This window comes from Chiroxiphia lanceolata, chromosome 1 (genome assembly GCF_009829145.1).
Source record: "Chiroxiphia lanceolata isolate bChiLan1 chromosome 1, bChiLan1.pri, whole genome shotgun sequence".
NCBI classification, from domain to species: Eukaryota; Metazoa; Chordata; class Aves; order Passeriformes; family Pipridae; genus Chiroxiphia; species Chiroxiphia lanceolata.
In genome coordinates, this window is record NC_045637.1 from 140,373,275 (window position 1) to 140,395,134 (window position 21,860).

At 45.6% G+C, this 21,860-nt stretch overlaps 1 long non-coding RNA gene across 1 annotated transcript; it reads left to right on the plus strand.

Annotated features, from left to right (window-relative positions):
- The first annotated feature begins 1,063 nt into the window (after nucleotides 1-1,063).
- Nucleotides 1,064-18,436, plus strand: LOC116793036. Its single transcript, XR_004359347.1, has 3 exons — nucleotides 1,064-1,636; nucleotides 9,754-9,760; nucleotides 18,427-18,436. It is a non-coding gene; the product is annotated as an uncharacterized LOC116793036 (long non-coding RNA).
- Nucleotides 18,437-21,860: the final 3,424 nt, after the last annotated feature.

Consider the following 21,860-nt stretch of genomic DNA (forward strand, 5'->3'; position numbering starts at 1 on the left):
CTGATGGCTCTTCCTTCCAGGAAAGCCTCTGGTTATTGAAGATGAAGAACCAAACTTTTACCTCTTTCCCTATATGAGCGCTCCAAGGGGGAGGGCCCTGGAACTGCTTTTGCATGGTACATTTGGATGGTATCATTCACTCTTTGGACCAGATGTGTCCTCCTGCAGGTGCCAACACCTCAGGTTCTTGCTTCAAGGTTTGTCCCTCTGATTCTCTGTTGCCATCATCTACATAAACAGCAGCATTACTGCTAATACTGCTCTGTGGCTAGGAGAAGCTGAAGCACCTTCCTATTTTGGGGAGAATAACTCTTTTCTAAATGATGAATCTCCTTTAAAGTGACTGCCAGCTTCTTCTCATACCAGTGGGAGAAATGTGCAATACCTTACAGCATTGCTCAAATATATGTTATGACAAACATCACAGCCAAACCCATACTTTTTTAGGTTCTACACCACGCAAATTCAAGGAAATGTATTCTCTCTGTCACATATCTTGAGAGCTGAATAGATTTTTGAAGAAGCTGGAAGCAGTGTTCTAAGATCAGATCATGTACCTACTTTCTTCTTCTGGAAAGAAGGAAATAAATCCTGAAGGCTGGACATGATGTTGTCTAATGACCATACATTTTTCGTGGCGTGTTTATCAGCACAGTGTGGCCTTTTATGAGTCTGTTCTCCTCCCTCTATCAGCCCTAACCATTTATAGCAATTACTTTCTCTGGAATTCTGTAGATTATCTTATGAAAATCTCTCTCACACAGAAAAGATACCGAGTCAGGTGATAATAAGTTTGAAATAACTGTATGTGCAAAGATTTTAAATTGCAACACAATTCAGAAGGGAAGTGGGTGGTAACTGATACTTTTATTTCGGTCTCATCATGAGAATCTTATTGAATATATTTTTTATTGCTGGTGAGGCTTAATTAAACAAACAAACGAAACAAACAAAACAAACAAGCAAACAAACAAAAACAAAACCACAAAACAAACAAACAAACAAAACCAAACAAAAACCAAAACAAAAAACCAAAAAACCAACAAAAAACCCAAACAAAACAAACAAAAAAACCCAAACAAACAAAACAAACAAACAAACAAAAAAAACAGGGAAATTTTGTCTACCTACCCAAAGGTGAGATTTCTCTTCTAGTAGGGCTAAAGCCCTAAATAGTGTTTGTTTAAGTATCTATAGCTTAATAGCTTTCAACAGTAGTCCCTAGCTGAGGATCTTGATTGTTCTTGAATAATTATGGGAGGGCATTTTGATTTCTGCTACTACACTCTTATGTGAAATGCATGCCAACACAGAGCAGAGCACCATGTTCTGACACAGAGGAGCATCTGTATGGAAACAAACTTGAACTTTCAAAGGGCTCCAGTGTTGAATCTCAAATCTTTTCGGCATCTTGGAAAAGTCACTGAAAAAATCCATTACAGAGCAGCTTATGCTGGGAGGAGGAAACGGAGCATGTCTTCTGCTGAAGCATCATGCTGTGATGAATGGCCAGTAGGTCTGGTGAGCCAGTTGTCCATTCCAGTCCTGTCTTTGTGCCTGTAAATGAGCCAGTGTATATCTGAAAGAATGGGAAGTCGTCTGGAAACTTGATCCAACTGATCCAACAAATAGCTCAGTTGTTGCTGTGATAAAAGCATAGATGACTATTTCAAATGCTAAAATAATGGTGATGTTTTTAATTAAACAAATTATTATACCCTTGTTTAACACTGCCATTACTGTTTGTTGCTGAAATAAATGGAAAAAAAGGAGTGTAAAGCATGGGCTACATTCTAATCTTCCCATTTAAATATCTCTAACACTAGAATAAGAAGCAGCATGATAGGATGAAAAATCATCTTTTGTTAAGCCTTTACCACAGACTGTCAAGCTTAAAGATTGTATTTAGATTTGCGTGGTGTAATAATTGCTGTTATATTGGGCTATTTTTATATGCATCTATTTAATGCAGTAATTTAAATAAAGCTACTTTTTAAAAGTTAGACTTGGTCTGATTCCTATAAAAATTAAGGGAAATGGGATCCCTCTTGAGTTGCTCCATTGGCAGTAACGGTGCAGCTGAGAAGATGCTCAAAATCCCCATAACATTGAAAGCTGGATTTCTCTGTTGCTCTTGAAAGTTTTCTTGTTCCTCTTTCAGAGTTCTAAGGCATTTTATGCACATCTACAGGAAAGATTTTTTTGCCATAGCTAATCAGTGGAGGTAGAGTAGGGGAATTTTCCCATAATCAGTAAAAGTAAAAATATTTGGATTCAATTCTGCTGTAGTCTAATTCCATGCAATTCTAGTGCTACCAGAGAATGCCTATGGCTATACCATTTTATCCTCGAGTGAAAACTGTCAACAGCACAGGCTAAGACAAGAGAACATTGGAGACATTAGATTTCCCCGTACCTCTGGGGAGAAACTTGTGCTGCACCTTCATGAGCGACTTCTGGCTTTGCACACTCTTTTAGCTGAGGTTTACACACTCTTTAGCTGAGTTTTTACACACCCTTTAGCTGAGTTTGGTACCCTTTCAGCTGCGGCTGCCGCCGAGGGAGCTGCCCTCCCCGTGTCCCTGCTCCCGCATTGCCCTCTGGTGCGGGCAGACGCGCCTGCACAGCACAGCCCTGCGGTGATCACCCCTGCAAGAAGGGCCATAAAAGTGTCCCGCACACAACCCACGTTACCCTGCTCCTCTGTCTGCTTAATGAACACAGGAAACTACAAACTTGGTTTTCTTCTGCTTTTTTGAGTTCTTGAAGCCCGTCAGCAGTAAATTTTAGACCAGTTGCTAGTAACTTCTGCTCTCTTTATGTTTTAATCAGCAAAAGACTGACGTGGGCTTTATTCCTAAGGCAACCGCCCCCACCGTGGCTGTACCATGCCTCTTGCCTACACAGCATCCCGTGACGCAGAGAACTTCTTGCAGGTTGGGCTCGGCAAGCTGCACTCCTCCAAGGGAAATCCCCCTGCATAAGCCGGTCCTTCTTCTGCAATAGCACCGACCTTGCAGCTTTTGCTTTTCTGGCTGTAGAAGAGAAAGCTCTGTCCTCATCCAGCATGTCTGTGGAGCTGGTAATAATTCTGCTTCAATGCTTGAACAAGCTGCAGCTCTGACTGGGGGATTTTAAAACTACTTGTGCTCTATCGGGAACTTTTAGGGTACGTGCTGTGTCTTACAGTGACCTTCTCAGCATCTCCCCCACTGCTCCTCCCCGGGGCATCCTCTGGGAAGCTGCATTCCCCAGATCATCTGAAGTCCCTGGGGATGGGAGAGCTGGTTGCTCTGCTTTGTGTTGGCAGGGTAAATCACCCCAGTTTTCCAAAAAGGGAGAGAGGAAATCCTGATTGCTGTGATACTCCTGGGTTTTGCTCCAATTCTGAAACCCTGGGCAAAGTGCTCCATTTCTCCCTGGAATTGGAAATTCCAGCCTAGAGTAGTTAATAAATCTATTAACATGGAAAGGGCCCAATGCTTTCCTTTGCCTATCTCCTCTGAAAAGGCCATGAGTGTTTCTGTAATGCTCAACTCTATCAGGGATATAATACACAGCATGTTTTCCCTGTGTATAACACTGGAAGGAGAAGTAGTCCCTTCCTACATGGACTGTGTAAAAAGTGTGCTCATTCTGTTTTCTCCCTTTTAAGGCATTTACACAGCTTGAAGAAATTCACTTGTATTTCACAACGCGTGAGCAAAGGCAGAGCGATGGTCGCTGTCAGCACATGAGTGGCTCCATACTGCTCCAAGCCTGAGAACTGTATGCCTGAGAACTCTATGCCTGAGAGCAGGCATGGTTGATGGACTTGGGTTGCAAAACAGCTTGCTACAAGCACCTGGTTTCCAAAACAGGTTGCAGTGAGTTAACTTTCTCATCATCTACTTCAGTTCAAAATAGGAAAACTTTTCATCCTGGAAAGTGATTGCTTCTTGAATGCACCATGGGAGAGCCCACAAGAGAAGCCCCCTCTGCCTTTCAGAGAAGTGCTTTTTTGATGTGTGAGATTTGGGGCAGTTTGTGAGACTGTGGTGTGTAAATGTGAAGCTTAAACTTTGTAAGTAATTACCCTTACACTGGATAAACACAGGCCTTTTATCCATCACCATCTGAAATACCAGTATGTTACAAGCTGGAGCCCCACTCCCCCCTGGGTGGAGATCCTTGGCATCCTCAGGGGTTGTCCCTACAACAATCTTTCTCTGTGCCATGGCTGCTCTGCCCCATGTGCATGTACAGGTGTCATGTCCTTGCAAGTATTACTGCATCTGTACCCATCTGTATCGGTGGTGTGTGCCTGTGTGAGTGCCCAGGCTAGTGAGTTGGCTGCGGCCACCTCCCCTGGTCACCCAGCCTCTGCTGGCAGTGCCACTGCAAGCCCCCACCACCCCTGCATACCTGTCACTAGTTTTCTGTGAGCCCAGCAGGGAGGTAAGGATACACCAAACAACTGGGTCCAGCCATAGCTTCCTCTGCAGTCAGGCACAGAGCATCCTGCTCTGAGCACTCTGCAGAATGTGCCCCCCTGGAACTCCAGTGCCAGCAGTAGCTCAGGGCAGACACTGCCCTGTGACCTCTTGTGCTTCTCTGTCTTTTTCTTCACGTCTTTTCATCATGATAAAATTGCACAAGTCAGAGTCTGGGCTGTGTGCCATCCCCCCTTCTTCTGTCCTGCTCACACCTACCTCTGAACCTTACTCTCCTCTCTTCCTTGTGCTGGGAAAAGCCCTGTGTAGGCTCTTTATTGAGAAAAATAATTCCTGCTCTCTGTCTACTTCTCCCTTACCCACCAGTTTATTCAGCGCTGGATGGCTGCACCACTTCCACCTTTCTGGTGTTGAGTTCACATCCTGGACAAATGTTGCCACTCTTCTGCACATTCAGCAACTGGGAGAAGGGCAGATCCTGACAGTCAGAAGGCAGCAAAACACTCTCTCCTGTCTTGATTTTGAGTTTATCCCTAACATTAATAGAAAAAATCTTTTATCTGCATGGAGTTTTTAAACATAACCAGTCCTTGATGATGGCAAATAGCGTGTTGGAAAGCTCTCCATCTCATAGTGTGTAGGGACAACTTGGACTTGGCCTTGCAGTAGCCTGCAATGCGCTGAGAGAGAGTTTGGGTGGTCTGGTCCCAGGAGTAGCAACTCAGTGGGTGGGGAGGTGCTGCAGATCATAATTTTGGAACGACTTCAGCGCAGCACAGAAGACTAAACTTCACACTGCTGTTCCTTGTCAAAAAACATTTACTGCTTAGCTGAACCACAGCCGAGCCTCCTCATCACTTCTCCGTGGAGTTACACGTGGCACCACAGCGTGCAGGGTGTCCTGCTGGCAGGGCACAGGCAGTCCACCAGCGGAGGTGCAAGCGGCTGAGGAAGCTGAGCTCATCTCCCCGCCGGGCATGCACTCCAGCCAAGCAAGGGCTGTGCTGATGGGCTCTACTGGAGGGTGTTTAGAAACGTTTCACCACAAGTGCTTGGAAAAGTTTGAAAAGCAAAAAAGGTGTGTGACTCTGCCAGCAAAAACATCTCCTAAAAGGAGAAGATAAATTACTTTTTCTATGTGGTAGGCCTCACTTTCCAGAAAGACAAATGCCACCAATGGTGGTGGGAGGGATAATGGAGGCAGCTTGTATAAGGAGGTGATTTCTTTCAGCATGAAATTATGCATCTGTTCCGTCTGCCACAGACCTTGCGGCATCAGCCCTCCCTCCCTTGGCTCAGCTTCTTTCTCTCACCATGAGGCTGCAAGCTGCTGTGCTAAAAATACATATTTTTAACATGGAATAGCTGCTTCTGCAGGAGCACACATCAAAGACCCCACAGCACTCCTTGCAAGCTCCGAACCAAACTGAATGGCCTTCTCTCCTGAGGCTGGATTGTGAGGCTATTGATTAGAAAGGGCTTTGCTGACGTCCCAGGCGAGCTAGGAAACCTTTCCCAACCTCTTCAGATTTCTCTAGAACTGAATTTGAAAAAGAGTCTTCCCAGAAGGTTTGTTCACACTCTTGTAAGCATTAGCCAGAGTAATGATACCATTTGTTCTGTGACATTTTCCTAAAATTTCTCATTAGTCCAGGATTATTCTTTCAAGACCTATTGCGTACATTTAATATCTGCATTGTTTAATCCCACTGAAAATCCCTATGCACTTTTCTGTTTGGGCTGAGAGCTGATAAAGTCTGATCAGATGCTTCTTACCAACTAAAAACTGTCATTCATTAAAAAAGTCTATCAATCATTGAATGAAAAGATAAAATCGTAACAAATTGAAGATGGTAACATCGGAATCACAGACTGATAAGGCTGGGTATGACTAGTGGGGGCCTCTGAAGATCATCTGGTCAAACCTCCTGCTCAAAGCAGGTCAGCTGGAGCAGGTTGCCCAGGAACTCAGAACTGGATACAGCGCTCCAGGTGTGGCCTCACCAGTGCTAAGGAGAGGGGAAAGACCACCTCCTCTGACCTGCTGGCAAACTTTGAATCGTGCAGCTCATGACACCAGTGGTCTTCTTTGCCAAAGTTACACAGATCTTATTATTTCCTGAAGGAGGAGAAATATTTTCTTTCTTCCAGTCTTCAGAAATCTCTTTTGATTGCCAAGATTGCAGAGTGGCCTCACAATGACATTGGCCAGCCCCTCAGCACTCCTGGGTGCATTCTATGAGAGGTCCCATGGGCCTGCATATATCCAATTTGTTTAAATGTTCCCTAACATGACCACTTCCACTGAAGGTAATTCTCTTTTACTCCAGATCTCCCCCCAGTCTCAGGGTAGTCCATAGCATCCTAGAGCAAGGATACAATTTTCTGTTAATTCTCTGCAGTGCTCACAGCATGTTGGGGTTTTTTTCCCTATTCAGTTCTACAGCATTCTCCAGGAAAAAATTACCTCAACAGCATGTTTTCATGTAATTATAACCTCTATATCTACCTTCCTTCCCTCCCTTTTCCTCCCACTCACCTCCAGCACCTTATTTCTAAATCATCCTCCTCCCTCAGTGCCTACGGAGGTACATAGGCAGTGCAGGATGTCTGTGGGCTCACATTTCCTGCTATGAGGAGCACAAGAGTTGCATGCTTAAGCTCTTGAGGCGCATGCTTGAAAATTTCAGCTTCATTTTGCAGAGGAAGTGAGCTCTGGTGAAGGTTTTCCATTAACCTCATCCCATCCCCAGCACTGACATCATCAAATCCCCAGCAAAGGGTATCGTTGCTGCATCTTCTCAGCGAAAAGGTGAACAGGCTCTGTTTAAACGTACAAATTTAACTTGCTACCCAGGGTGTGCTTTAGAATACTGCAGAATTTTCCTGAAAGATTCATGATGTTAAAATGTGCTAATGGCAGGCAAGAGCAGCTTTTAGCTGTACGTCTGTCAGAGGTGGCATGGGCTGCGGAATTGCTCCCTGTGCTGCTCCCCACTGGCGCTGGAGACCCTCATCTTGGCTGTCCCATGCTTGGGATAGCACGACATGGCATAGGAGCCCAGCTGCCCCACCCGTGTGAGCCCAGCATGAGCTGGTTGTGCTCGTGACAAGCCTTGGACAGGCTCAGAGAAGTGTTCCCGGTGGTTGCTGTCAAGCATGCCGGTCCTCACACTTCCACAGAGCAGGCGTACCCTGAAATGACAGGTTTTTTTCCAAAGTACTCGTCTGTCTTTTATATTCCCCTCAAGCAGAAGAACACTCTGTGCATTAATACACCACTGCAGCCTTTTCAGAAATATTGGCCTGGCCTTTCCTTGTCCCTCTGCAGAGCCCCTCAGCTGGATAGTGGAAAGGATGAGCCGCCCTCTCCATTTCTTTCTATATGTGCCCACATCACCCCAGCAACCTGCCTCGGTCCGAGCCTTCTCCCCATCTTCCTGTCTGGTCTGGATGCCAAAACCCGCTTCTTTGCCCCACGCTGGCACTTTTTTCCTTCTCAGCTCTTTCAGTCAGACTGGATCCTTCTGTAGCTTCAGACATGGTGTGACAGTTGGATTTTGGACACTGCTAGCTGAAAAAATCTTCTATCCAAGAAAACATTACCCATGCTGCAGGACAAAAAAAAAGGAGAAAAAATTTAGCAACTTACACTCCCACCTTGAGAGACCTGTTGACAGTGAGTGTGGAGAACCAGGCTTCATCTCTAGCCTGTTTCTGCACACCCAGATCGTGTTTGCAAACCCAGAGCAGGTTGCATTTGGCATAAACCAGATGTCTAAAGCCAAGTACACAGTCAACACGATGGGTGCACTAAACCCCTAAACAGACATAAGTGAGGTTCTCTGATTCTAAGCCCATGTCCCTGCCAGTTTGGGGTTCTTCTGAAAAGATTTCAATTAAATTCCATGTTCTGGATCATATAGTTTTAACTTGGAGAGAGGGAAAGTCCTACTTATAGTCTTGGTTAGAAAATGAGATGCATCCCATAAAGTGCTTTCTTTTTTTGTTTGTAACAGAAAATTAATTACCCAGTGTCATTCTCTATTAATCTGCCTATGACCAGTGAGTGACTTTTACAGAACCCAGTGAGTTAATCCCACTGCCAAGGCCCACCCTGCTATACACGTGTCCAATGGGGCATGAGAAACTGTTGTGTAGGTCACTGATGGGGCAGAAACCAAACTAACTATGCAAGGGCCTGCTACTGAAGCCCAACCATGATGAGCCAGGCTGCTCTGTGGCACTGCTTCCAGAGGAACAGACTGGATCCACACACAGCCTCTGTTTTGCCCCTGACATGACAAAGGAGAAGCACTGCAGCAATCGCTTGTGCTCTGAGGCTGATCACATCTGACTTTCTGCAACCACACTCATTGGATAGAGATGATTAGTCTAAATTCTGGTGCTCTTTGGCTCTCTGCAGTGCCGGGATGCTGATAAGCAGTGACAGTTGCATGACTGCTGTCCTTTTCCATGGTGGATGCTGGAGATGGAAGGGTAGAGACATGGTGGTATGCGCCGGTTCTTGCAGTCCTGCTCTGGGAGGCTTTTGCCCCTGATCATTCTGACTGTCATATAGGACAAATAAGAATTACAGTGGAAGATGCCTGAACATGCAGAATCTTTGTGTGGATTCACAGACCCATATATCAGTATATTTATCTGTATTTCTCCAAGGAGATGCGACAGATTCGTCATTTGCTTTGGGAGGGTAGGGAAGGTCAGAGTGGACACCTTATGTGGCTGCACCAGGAACCAGGCAATACTGTGTTTTCTCTGTGATGCACTCTCTGTTCAGAACTATGTCACCCTCCAAATGCCACCAAAGCCAAACTGCCCCCTGGTAACTTGCATTTTCCCAGTTCTGCCCTGCCAGATCTTCTATCTATGCAACCCCTTCACTTATCTAATGATACAGCACAAACCATGATCCGTACACTCATAACCATGCATCATTCTTCTGGAGACCAGTGAGAAATAATCACCCCTCAGCAACGCAAAAAAATTATAGCAGCCTGCTGTAGCATTTGTGAAATTGAAGAGTCTGCATGTGTTAGAACAGTTTGTGAAAGATGCTGTGGGCCGTTGGTGTGCCTGTGTGGTTCCTGCTACCGGAGAGCTGCCTGGAGACCAGCACATGCTGCTGCAAGGTGAACAGAGGCACCCAGCAGTGCTGTCAGCGTGGTGGTGTTTGGGCTGAGGTAACACATCACAGGTGATGTCAATGCTGGCAGCAGAAAGGCAGTTCCCCACCTCCTTGGGTTTTGTTTACAGAGCTTTAGTCTCAGTCAGGGGACAACCATGTTGACATGGCCAGTTGGAAGGTGGCTCTGTTGCAGGCTTCAAATAAAAAAAGATGCCATTTTCCTGTCTTCAAAGCCACTGAGCTGTATAGCCACTGTGTTTTCAGGACACTCCCCTCTTTAGAGGAGAGAGCTATTAGCGCAATAGATCGGTGTCATATGGAACACTAAGCAGCAAAAGGTGGGACACCAAAGTGAAGGACATGACATTTTACTTTGAAGTTTCAGTAACTGGTTGCAGAGAAAAAATAGCTTTAATGTAAAGTCCAGCATGTCCAGATTGGAAACTGTGGACAGTGGAAACTGTCCAGTGGAGTTTTAGCTGTTTTACATATTTAAGAACAGATGTGAAGCCGAGGTTCTGTTATTCCTGGGTATTTCTCAGCAATTCTTTGCCATATGTTTTATACCCCAATGCACTTCCCCTCCCACTGCTATAGTCCTGAAGCATTTACATTATAACTTCATTTTGCAGAAGTGGAAAAAGAAAATACATTATTGCCTCTTACACACAAAGTTATTATCCCAAAGGCTTTTCTGGGCTCTCTCTTGGTCTTTGTCATGCACGAGGTGGAAGCTTGGTGCTGAACTTTTTTGTTCCAGCAGAGATTGTGGTCATTCCCACTGTCCACTTCAGTTGTGCCAATGCAACAATTTTTGAGGGCTGTAGCATAAACTATAGCAATGGTATGATTTGGGTTAAGAAGCAGCAAACTAAAGGGGGAAAGCTGCATCTGTTTAATATGTGTTCAAGCAGAGCAAATAGTTTACTTTTCTTACCCATTTTAAGAAGTGAAGTAACTGCTGGTAAGTGAGGCGAGACACTGGACTAGCTGTGGCCAGCAGTTGTGCAGCCCCTGAGCACAGATGTTCCGTTCTGGAGGCCACTGGGACCCCCAGGCACACCTCGGGACAGGGACAGGTTCTGCTGACGTGGTAATGAACTGGTGTCCCAGTACATGCTGGCACCTACAGCTAACAAGGAATGGGTTGGACATCACCAGCTCCAGGAAACCCTCCAGTAACACAATCTTGGGAAATGTGTCACCCCCAGAGTGGCAAAATACAGAGTAAAGACATGAAAATAAATGCCTCTAAGGAATAGGATCATTATGGAGTGTCATGGTTACTTTTTGCTTCTTCCAATGTGCTCCATTCACAGCCTGGGACCCTGGGCTATATCCTGCCCTCAGCTCCTTTCTTGGGTATCACCAAGGGGTTTTGTGTCTGGCCATGCCATCAGCCAGTGCCACAGCAGTGCCTTTATATTGCCTCTTTCTTTCCCCTCATCTAAGCTTCTCTTCAAATGTTGCCAGCTACATGATCCCACTGTCAACGACAAAACCAACAAAAAATGTATTTTCTAGCAGCCAGGAAGCTGGCATATTTCTTGTTACAAAAAAAAAGTGGCCATAGCCTGTTTTGTACAGATGACTTCCTTTAGTTAGTCCAAAAAATGTGACTATTTCAAAGCTGATTTCTGTTTCTAACTGAAGTCCAGAATCTTAATCTCTCTTACTGTTTTCCCTGTCTGAACTGTGCTTGGCTCTGTGCAAAGCGAGGAATTAGGGTTAGAGGTGGAAGTCAGAAGGAAGAAGGATCAATTGTTCCTATTGCAAAAGTAAACAGCAGTAAGTGCTTAATTGTTTCTGTATTTTCTAATCAAGTGGATTTTTCAGACTGCTCCTAAGAACCCTCAGTGTGTGCAAGGAGCACTGACTGAAACCAAATCAATCCACATCCTCCTCCCCCCTTCAGGCGCTTGTTTTCCTTGTCATCAGTCCAGGATAATGATAAGCTCCTCCAGTTCTCCAGGCCTCTGCACAGGAAAGGACAGCCAGGATCACACTTCTCAGTGGATCAAAGTGGTGATATCCAGCCCCAAACTGGGACAAGTCTGGAGAAATGCCCTGGTCCTGGTGCTAGCCATGGGGATGTCTGGATGGAGGTAAAACCTACAGCTTTGCACTACACAGCAGAGTGCACACTGTCTATGGCAGCTGTGCATCATAGTGTGCCATCACCCATTTTGGAACAAGTTCTCATCCTAAATAAAGCCACAGGCTAGGCTCCTGGCTGCCCACACATTTACTTGTCTTTCTGTCACCCTCAGGCTGCCCAGGAGTTTCCCCTCCAGTGGGACTTTTAACTGTTCCCTCCTTGCCCTCCTGGAAATGTGCTATTTAGCCACAGCATGTGTCCTTCAGGAAAAAATCTTCAAGTAACCAAAGGCCAAACTGGGCTTTGCTTCAATCTGATTTTTAGAAGAATGGCTGCCTTCAGCAGGAATGGGTTGCCCACACCTGCCCTTGTTTCACCCCCTCCTGAAGATGCTGAAGGGTGCAGTTCCACACAGAGATATTTGATGCTCTGGGACTGAAATGGGCTGTCCTGTTAATGAATTATATTCCTCTACTTGAAATGGCTTTGTGGATGGTGAAATGGAGAAGGACTGGATGCGTTTCCAGAGACTGGCTATCGTGTGTGTCCTACAGATGATTTTTTCTCCCTTTTGTACTTTTCCCCCAATGTTTCATGTGTTTTGACAAACAAATGTAACCAGGATGCTGAATGATTAACCAGGATTGGAAAGACTTTCTTGTCGTGGTGATTTGGACTGTTAATTTTTGGTCTGCATTTCTCTGAGTCACTGAAGGCTGCAGTGTTCCTGTGTGGGATGCAATGGGCATCATATAAACCCAGGCTGCTACACTGCAGGTTAACTGTTAGCAGAGCAGAGAAGAAGAAAGGAATTTAGCGTGGGCAAGAGGCACACCCTCTATTTTGGCAAGAAGCAGGTCAAATTCCTACTCTGATTTACGCTAGTTTATAGAAAAGGCTGTACTAAGTTCTTCAAGCATGTGGTAGTGTTTAACTGTATAAAACTTGGAATCAGCTTCAAGTACTGCATGTGGGGAGATCAAAGCTATTAAACTATATATTTTGCATAGGGAATATCTATATGAAGAAATAAATTCATCTCAGCAATAACCAACATAGAGAACTCTCTTTGAAAACAAAGGCTGGCACGGTGACATCCCTCTGTTTACTTGTTTTGCAGGAAGATTGATTATTAGAGCTCCCATTTTAACATAAACCCTGCAAAGACTTATGCACTTTGTATGAAGGCACTCGTGCTCCTGAGGCCAAGGCCAAGGCATGCAGCAGATGATGGAGCTGGGCTCTCCAGACACACGGCTTCTGGGCAGCAGCTCTGCCTCCCTGGCTGGGGAAAGAATGGGGGCTGCACCTTCTTCTCACACAGTTACATTGAAAATACTTTCCTCCTGGTGTACTCATGCTGATATAACTGCCTCTGGCCATGTTCTTCCAAAAGGCGAAGAGGGAGAAAAAAACCTTTGCTTGGCTTTTTTTTTCGGCATGTCTAATGACCAGTTGCCTAGTCCCAGACCAAGAGGAACCAAAGATGAACTGCAGTGTCTATACTGGAGAGCCTGAGAAAGGTCTAGGTCCTTCTGTACCTCTCGGCACTGCTGCTGACCTTCTAGCCATTGCCATGAAGAGTCCTTCACCACTGAGGATGGCAGCAATTCCCTCCATCATCCTCTTCTGAGACCTCCTCTCTCCCCCTCCCTGCTTGCTCTTCCTCACCTTGTGCAGTTCAGCTTTCATGTTCTGGTTATTTATCCGAAGCCTGCTCTCCAGGGCTGCCCCACGTGGCTATTTTAGTCATTTCCTCCAGCAAGTTCCTGCAATTGTTGGGCTGGCATTGTGTGAGTCACCCACCAGGCTTCCTCCCACGCTCCCTCCCTGATGGGAAAAGCCTCCTCCTGTTAGTTTTCCTTTGTTAACCAAAGCATCCTGAAGCAAATTCATCTTTAACAGCATGAAGACCATGCTTGGCTATGGCAACCTGATGTTTTGCAGGTGCCTGCATTGTCGACCAGAGCAGAGGACACCATCAGAGCAAAGGACACCACCTGCCTGTTGAGTGGTGCAGGGAGGGGAACCCAGCTGGGCTGACGTGCCCCTTCCTTTTATTCCTGCAGGTCCATGTGGTCACTTGGTCCCTGGGGCTATTGACTGGGAATGAAGCCATATTTCAACCAGAGAGGGACTCGGACCTGTGGTTTTACTCCTGCTCTTTGAGTGCAGCCCTAAGCCTGCCTGAGAATGAGTGCCCAGGACTGGAGTGACCTTCCTTGTGGCCTTTCCTGCATGGAGGACACTTGCACATTGCACCCAGAGTCTGCTAGCCCCAGCACCAGCAAAAAAAACCCGGGCAAGACTGTTTGTTTTAGTAAACAAGAGTCACAACTATGTGGCTCAAAGCCACAAGTCTCTGTAAGCAGAGCCCTTTTGGTGACAGGGATGCTCAGTGCTGACTGTCACCACTCTGTGATGGAGAGCAGGGATGGCAGGAGGCATCCTATCACATCCTAGCCCACCCTGCGTGTGCACAGGGCAGCAAAAGGCTGTGCTGTGCATCTGGGCACCTCGTGGCCCTGGGAAATTGCAGCTCACACCTGGCCAGGAATGGTGACTTGGCTTCCCCACAAATGAGCTGCTAGCATGTGCACACTGGAAGTATCAAAATATATGTAGGGCAGGTATATAAATACATGAAGGAAACACCCCAGCACATTTCTTTACATTGTGTCATGTTTGGTTTTGCCTGTTTGTTTTGCTTTGGGCTTTTTGATGTTGCCATCCAAAACAATAACACATTTTTCACCGCTAAGCACCAAACTGGTATGGGATTAACATTTCTGTTCCCATAAGACTGGCAAATGTTGGCTAGTTTGAGTCTAGCAATTCCTTCCTTTTATTTGATGGAGACATAATGTTTTTCACCCTTGTGCTATGCTGGACAGACTAATCATCAGGGATGCCACTTGCCCACATTCATAGAAGTCTAGCATTATGTTTGTGGGAATGTTACCTTTGGCCACCGGTCCCCAGTGGAGGTGCCCAAGGACACACTCACCCCAGTGTCGTTGTCTTGCAGGGTGTGTGGGTGAGATGCAGCAACACGGAGTCCTTTGGAGTAAGTCTGTATGTGCCCATGGGTGGGTGCTGAACAGACAAGCCTCACAGCAGCCAAACGGCTACCCAGGCAAATGCTCTTCTGAAACTGTCCCTGAAGGATTAGAGACCATGTCTAGGCTTTATACAGCTCCTCCTTTATATAGGAGGAAATCAGGCATTTCTCCCCCATTAGTAGCTGAGGACATTGGCTCAGCTGATGTTATTTCTGCTGCTTGTTAGGTTTGCTCTTCAGTAACCAATGACACATTTCCCACTGGGAAGATATCAGAATCATCACCCAACTCCATTTCTACTGGAGCAACTCTGATGTTTCTTATTAGCACCAGAGGTATGTGTGCAAACTTTCAGAGGGAGCAGATGGTGAAAAAGTCCCCCAAGAGCACTGAGAGAGGAGAAGGTTGGACTGCCACCACCAGAAGCATCTGCCAGCTCTATGTCTGGACAGCATAGCCCTGGACATTTTCAGTCTGAGGTTTTTCTAGCACACAGAGACCTGTCAGAAGGTGGGAAGAAAAGGAAAGGACTGTAGAAGGAAAGCTCTGAAAAAATGGCCCATGAACAAAATCTTGTGACTTCTCTTCATGGCTTCACTCCAGATGCACTGATCCAGTAGTGATGCAGGAGGAAGGTCCAAGCCAGTGTCATCTGGAGGGATGCCATGAGCCATGGGTTGGGCTTGGCCTATCCTTCAGCAACTCACAGAACAGGGCCATGGAGAACAACTGGTTTAAGTCTGAGGAAAGGTGCATGGGTTCTTTTCAGTGCAAGTGCAAGGGGCCAGATTTCCTCTCCTAAACACTGTGTCCTTACCCCGCAAGGAACACAGAGCTACCCTGCACATATGAAAAGGCAGGCGGCACATCCAAATTACTCTGTTCATATCCGGAGACATTACTCTATTCATTCTCTCTCCACCAGACAGCTGCAAGGAAGCTGTTGGCTCTGAGCCAGGTGCAACAGTGCAGCAACGAAGAGGTAATACACCCAGACCTTTCCTTCCTTTGTCATTTCTCAAAGCATCTGGGATCTTATTTCCTAAAAAAACAAACAAAATCTGAAAATTACCCAAAGCTCATCAAAATCAGGAGATTGGGATGGCTGAAAGTGCCACTTCACAGATGTTTTGCTACACCTGTGTGCTATCTCCCTTTTTCATTTGTTTCTCTAAGGCCTGTTGGGATGGTCATTGTTGAAATAGGCTCCTGTGAGGCCCCAGCACCACTGTCCTGAATTTGGTGCCACACAGGTCCAGCTGATTCCTGCTGAACTTCTATCTGCTCTCTTTCAGTAGGGCTACTGGGCTGTCACAGGAGCAAGAGCATTAATGAGTCTGTTTCCTTCTGAATTTAATAGGCTTGGAAACCCTGAAACCCTGGGGTTTGAGGTGAAGGGGTTGGCAAGCTGGAAAATGTTTGTTTTACTCCCAGTTCTGCTTCCTCTGACTATTGAAACAGCAGAGAGAGACAGTGAAGAATTCATTCCCTTTGTATTCCCTATACCCACAGCCTCGTATCCTTGTCTTCCTCAGGGTTATGGAGAACAGGATCCCTGGAAGTCTTTTTTTTCCCCCAAGACAAGCTTCTCCAGTGCAGCCCACTGAGTGGAGTTACCACGCAAGACCAGAATATCCAAGAATCTGAGAAGTCATATCCCAGGCCTACCTCACACAAAGCTCTAGTTTTGGCCTGATCTGCACCTACTATCCAGGTCAGTAGAGCAGGTGTCTTAACTGCTCAGGTGTGGTCACATTAACTGTAAGACCAGATCACCTCACAATGCTGAAAGTGGTTCTCACATAAGTTCCCTTCTACAGACATGAGTGAAAAAATCATAAAGGTAAGTGACTTGATGAGTTCAAACAAATGTTTGAAACAAATTGGTGTCTCCTGAGCTCATTGTCACCAAAGACACTGCAAGACCTCAGCAGCACTGTACCTGCTAGGACCAGGATGCTCAGGGGTGACTTGGACCCCTTACAACTTCTGTGCATTTTGAAATGTGTGAGCCTGTTCTGCTTTAAAGTCAACCCTTTGAGCTTTAAGATTTTCTGGCACTGGAACAGGGATGCCCAACCTGACCTAATTTTACTGATCTTTCTCATCTATAACCTCCACGGTTCATTGGCTACGGGATTGCTGGGTTTCTCATTAGCAGTTAGAAAGTATTTTTATGCTCTTGTTCACTCAGCACAGAACACAAAGCAAAATCTTCCAGGTTATTTTTCTCCGTTGGTCAGGGCTGCAATCCACGGATAAGCAGAATCCTGCTGCAAAATCACTTCTTTTCCCTAAGAAAGATGCGACAAAGAAAACTTGAACCAGACCACAGTATTCACATGTAAAATTCTCCCCGTGTTGATATCTTATTTTTTATGTAGGCTACTCAAACTTAGGACTTCTTTAGTCAGGCAGATTCTCTAAGCACATAGCCCTGAACATTTCATCTCTTGTTGCATTTTTGGGTGGTGGAGCTGCCTCTCACAGGTTGGCAGTGGAGCTCTTACTGACGTTTGTGATAGCACAGGGGCTCCAGGGTGTTTTTCCACCACACCACCCTCACTATCGATTGTGGTAATCCTTTCCAGGCTCCTTGGCACCGGCACAGGTGAGGCTGTGCACTGCAGAGGAAGCAGGCAGCGTGTCCTTCTCCCCAGCCACCCCAGCCAAGCCATTGCCGCCTTTCCAGGCTTACACTGGGGCAGCGTGGGGATCCTGCTATACCTCTGCAAGGGAGTGAACGCCCAGGCAGCAGTGAGATAAGGAATGGGGCTGAGGTTACCACAGACCTCCCTCTCCAAGCAACCAGCAGCCAGCAAGGTAGCGTCCCATCTCTGGGACAGCGCTATTCCCAGCACATCTACATCTGCGTTCTGCTTTCCAGCCTCGTGCTGAACCCTGTTGCTTCTTGTTAGTCAATTTTCGAGTTTCCTTGCTGCCCCTTCTGATGTCCCATGGCTACTCACAGGCAGGGGCTCTGCTGGGGACTCTCAGTCACCGGGTGCCAGTGTGGTTCCAGGCACCATGTCGCAGATCCCACAAGGGGGTGATGAACAGCAACATCTCACCTACGGTCAAGACGCCCTGTGGGGTATTTCCATTCTTCATACACCACAGTGCTTCCCTTTATTTGCTTCCTCTTACTATCTCTTAAGGGGGAAGAAAAGGAAAAAGAAAAGAAGGAGAAAAAGGGAAAGAAAAGGAAGAAGAAAAAGGGAAAGAAAAAGAAAAAGGAAAAAGAAAAAGAGAAAGAAAAGGAAAAAGAAGAAAAAGAAAAAATAAAGAGAAAAAGAGAAAAGAAGAAAAAGAAAAAATAAAGAGAAAAAGAGAAAAAAAAGAGAAAGAAAAGATAAAGAGAAAGAGAAAAAAAAAGGAAAAGAAAAAGAAAAAGAGGAAAAAAAAGAAAACTAAAAAATAGAGATGACTAGTAATTAAGCCTAGGATTTCACAAATACCTTCTCAGAGGCTTTTGGTGAAGATCAAGTATAATATAACATTAAATATTTAGTGTGTCCTCTCAAAAGGGATTTGATCTTTACATATGAAAAAGGGATGAGACTTAAAGATTAAACAGATCTTTTTAATATCCAGCTTCAGTGACTCAAAATAACAATGCAAGCTGCAGTGACTGAAGAATTTGCATGTGAGGGATTAGGCACAGTGATTAGACATTAGGGACAGAGCACAGGTCTAGGGAAGCTGTGCCATATTGAGGGTGTCACTGGGGGAGACACAGAGATACATGGTAGTAGAAACAGTGACAGCCAAAAGGAGAGGAATAGGAAAAAAAGTGACCATATACATGAGGAAGGGTTGTGTAGCATTCAGGTGTGGTGGCCTCATAGTTTCCGAGTTGGCCATTGAGCGAACAACCCATCCTACTACACTACTGTGGGATGTCTCTGTATACAATGAAGCTCAGGAGTCTTCCCAAAGGACACTGAGGAATCCCTCCTGCTAGACACTGGATTGAAACTACCACTTCTGCCCCAGATAGTATATTCAAACAGAAGGCACAATGCCATAGGTATACATATTTATATATACACCTGCACGCGTATTAAAAAAGAGAATTAGTGAAATGTGTTTCTAAAGTAGACAAAAAGTATTTCAAAAGGCAGAATCATAGAATGGTTTGGTTGACCTTTAAAAGTCATCTAGTGCAACCTCCCTGCAGTGAGCAGGGCCAACCTCAACTAGATCAGGTTGCTCAGAGCCCTGTCCAACCTGGTCTTGAATGTTTCCAGGGTAGGGGCATCTACCAGCCCTCTGGCAACCTGTTCCAGTGTTTCACCACCCTCATCATAAAAAATTTCTTCCTTATATCTAGTCTCAATCTACCCTCATTTAGTTTAAAACCACTGACCCTTGTCCTATCACAACAGGCCCTGCTAAAATGTCTGTCACTATCTTTCTTGTAGACCCCCTTCAAGTACTGAAAGGTTACAACAAGATCTCCTCGGAGCCTTCTCTTCTCTAGGCTGAATAAACCCAGCTCTCTTTCCACACAGGAGAGGTGGAAACATCCCTGTGGAAGAAGAAAGGGAAAATCACAATATGCACAAACTGATGAAAATAAGAGTTAAAAGAGAGGGATGCCCCTGCTGCCACAAACCCTTCTCTTTTTGTGCTTTTAAGCAAGTAAACCGTGAGATGAAGACAGCTCATGTTAGAGCCGGTAGTTTGTTTCTCTGAATGTCTTTAGAAGAGCTTAACTAATGTGATGTGGCAGTGGCACGAGGCACAACATAGAGCCCTGCCTTGGTAGAGACCAGCCAAACACAACCAGAGCTGTGGGGAAGCTGCACTTCACTGCTGCCCTGGCTCAAGCCCCTTTTTCACTTCAATCTTTCCTAAACAATGCATTTATAGTGTTTGGCCTGGAAAAACATGCTTGTCTGTGAATCAACTTCTGTGAAGTTGATTTCAGCCTTTTTCCCAAGTACAGCTCTGTGCCATTTTCATGTCTGAATGAGCAGTAACTACCTACATGGGAAAAAGGTGGGGGTGACTCAGTCAAGAAAATAAGCATTCCCCAATCTTTCCACAACATCCCAGTTTCAATTGTGTTGCTTTTTTGTTCTGTGGAGCAAAACCCTGAATGATTTCAGTCATTTCCCTTTCAAAATAATTGCTTTCCTGATACAGCCTTGGACAGCCCAAGCAAAGAAGTATTTTTCTTTCTAGCAGACCTGGTGAAGGAGTGACAGATACCGCGAATGGAGCCCTGGTGAGCTCAGCATTACTAATGCCCATCAGATCCAGTTCTCATCACTGTAGCACAGTAACTTGTAAATCTTAAAATGTACTAAAACTGGTGAAACCTGTCTTCAGTTTGCCATTTAGATTTGCCAAATACAGAATCAGAAGACACTGTTATACACATTGACTCACCAGGTAGCTCAGGCCAGAGGTTCCCTAAATTAGTTTGCCTTTGAACTAGAATATTTCTGTTTAAAAATGCATTGTAGGAAAATTTCTGGGGTTTGAAAATCCACCCCAGCCTATGTTAAACCTTTCCCATGTTTGGTTAATATCATTCCTAAAACGCCTTCCCTTTGATCTAAAAGCCCCAAGCTCTGACATCCAGCTCCAGATTTTGCTGCGCTTTGTGGTCCACATTGATGAGCTCCCTGATCACATTTTTATTCTCTTTAGCATCACTTACAGCAGGATTTTCATTGCCTTCCTTTGGATAACTGCAGTGAGGATGTCTCCAGTAGAACAAGTCACCACAGGCTTTTTATACTCAGTTGAGGGAAACAGGTACTTTGAGGACACATCTTTGTCACCTGTTTTTGACCTCTCCTTTAGCAGAAGGAGAATTGCACCCCTAAAGTGCTTATTTCTCTTCTTTTTCTTCAAAGTGAGTCTGAAGGATAAGTTTAAACATATCTGTGCTTAGTCAGATGAGAACCAACCAAGCAGGTGATGATCCCAGCCCTCAGAACTCATCTCTGACAAACTCCAAAACCACTCTGAGAGCCTCAAACACTGTTTTACAAAGCACAGTTATCACTCCTTCCAGATACGCCCATCATACTTCCTCAATCCTTTAGAGTTTTCCAAACCCTTCCTGCAGTGTTTGCTACTATTATTCATAAAGATTCCACTACATCCCACTAGCCCAGCATTCCAAGCTGGGGAGTAAGCTCCCTTCCCATGACAAGGGTGTGGAATTGCCACCTTTTGGCATTTATTTTTACTGCCTTGCCTGTGTCTGTGGAGAGCTTCAGGGTCCATTTAGCAGCTCCATGTTGCAATGAGGCTGACACCTAAATAAGGCGTGGCATGTCTCCTCTTCCCTTGCAAGACAGCTCTGCTGTGCCACCCCTACCACCTCATCCAAAACACCAGGATGCACTGAAGACATGGAATAAAAAGGGAGACGTTGTTGACTCAAAGCCAGAATGGAGTTTCCTCATCTCTCAGAGGGAATAGTCTCATTAAATGGAAAGCCTTCTTGGTTTGGCTGGGTGAGCCCTGAGGAAAGACTAACTGCTGTGAAAGGCAGTTTCTGCAGGAAAATGCCGTTTTCCTGCTGGCAGGGAGGGTGTACATTTGGCTTCCTCCGTGCCCCATGGCAGAGGCAGGTGGCTCTGGAGCTACAGTGACACCAGCATTGGCTCTGGCCGCTGCTGTTGCCCCCAGGGACAGGCACTGGAGCTGCTGGGCAGTGGTAGTGTCTCCCTCCCTGGTTTCCCCAGACTGCCATATCCCCATACCCTCTGTTCAAGGTCTTCTTTTTGGAGAGCCTTTTTCCTGGACACCCTTCACCTGCACTATTTATATGCACTTTCACCTCATCCAAAAATGCCTGTTCTCTCCTTGACCTTTCTCAAGGACACTGAGGACAAGAAGCAAGCAAGGAGACTGACAGAGACCAAAACAAGAGGGCCCCATTTTCCTTTCCCTCATCAGCTCTTAGAACTATTTGCTGCTTCTGTAAATTCAGAGAAGTCCTTGCTTGCTGTGGGGCTGTGTCTAGATCTCTACTGGGTCCCCAAAGTGCCTGGCATCCCCCTGGCAGCCAACAGGAGGAAGACAAGTTCTCTTCTTTCCCAAGCAGAAGTACTTGCCTACACCTTACCCAGCCTGCAGGCAAACATCAGCCC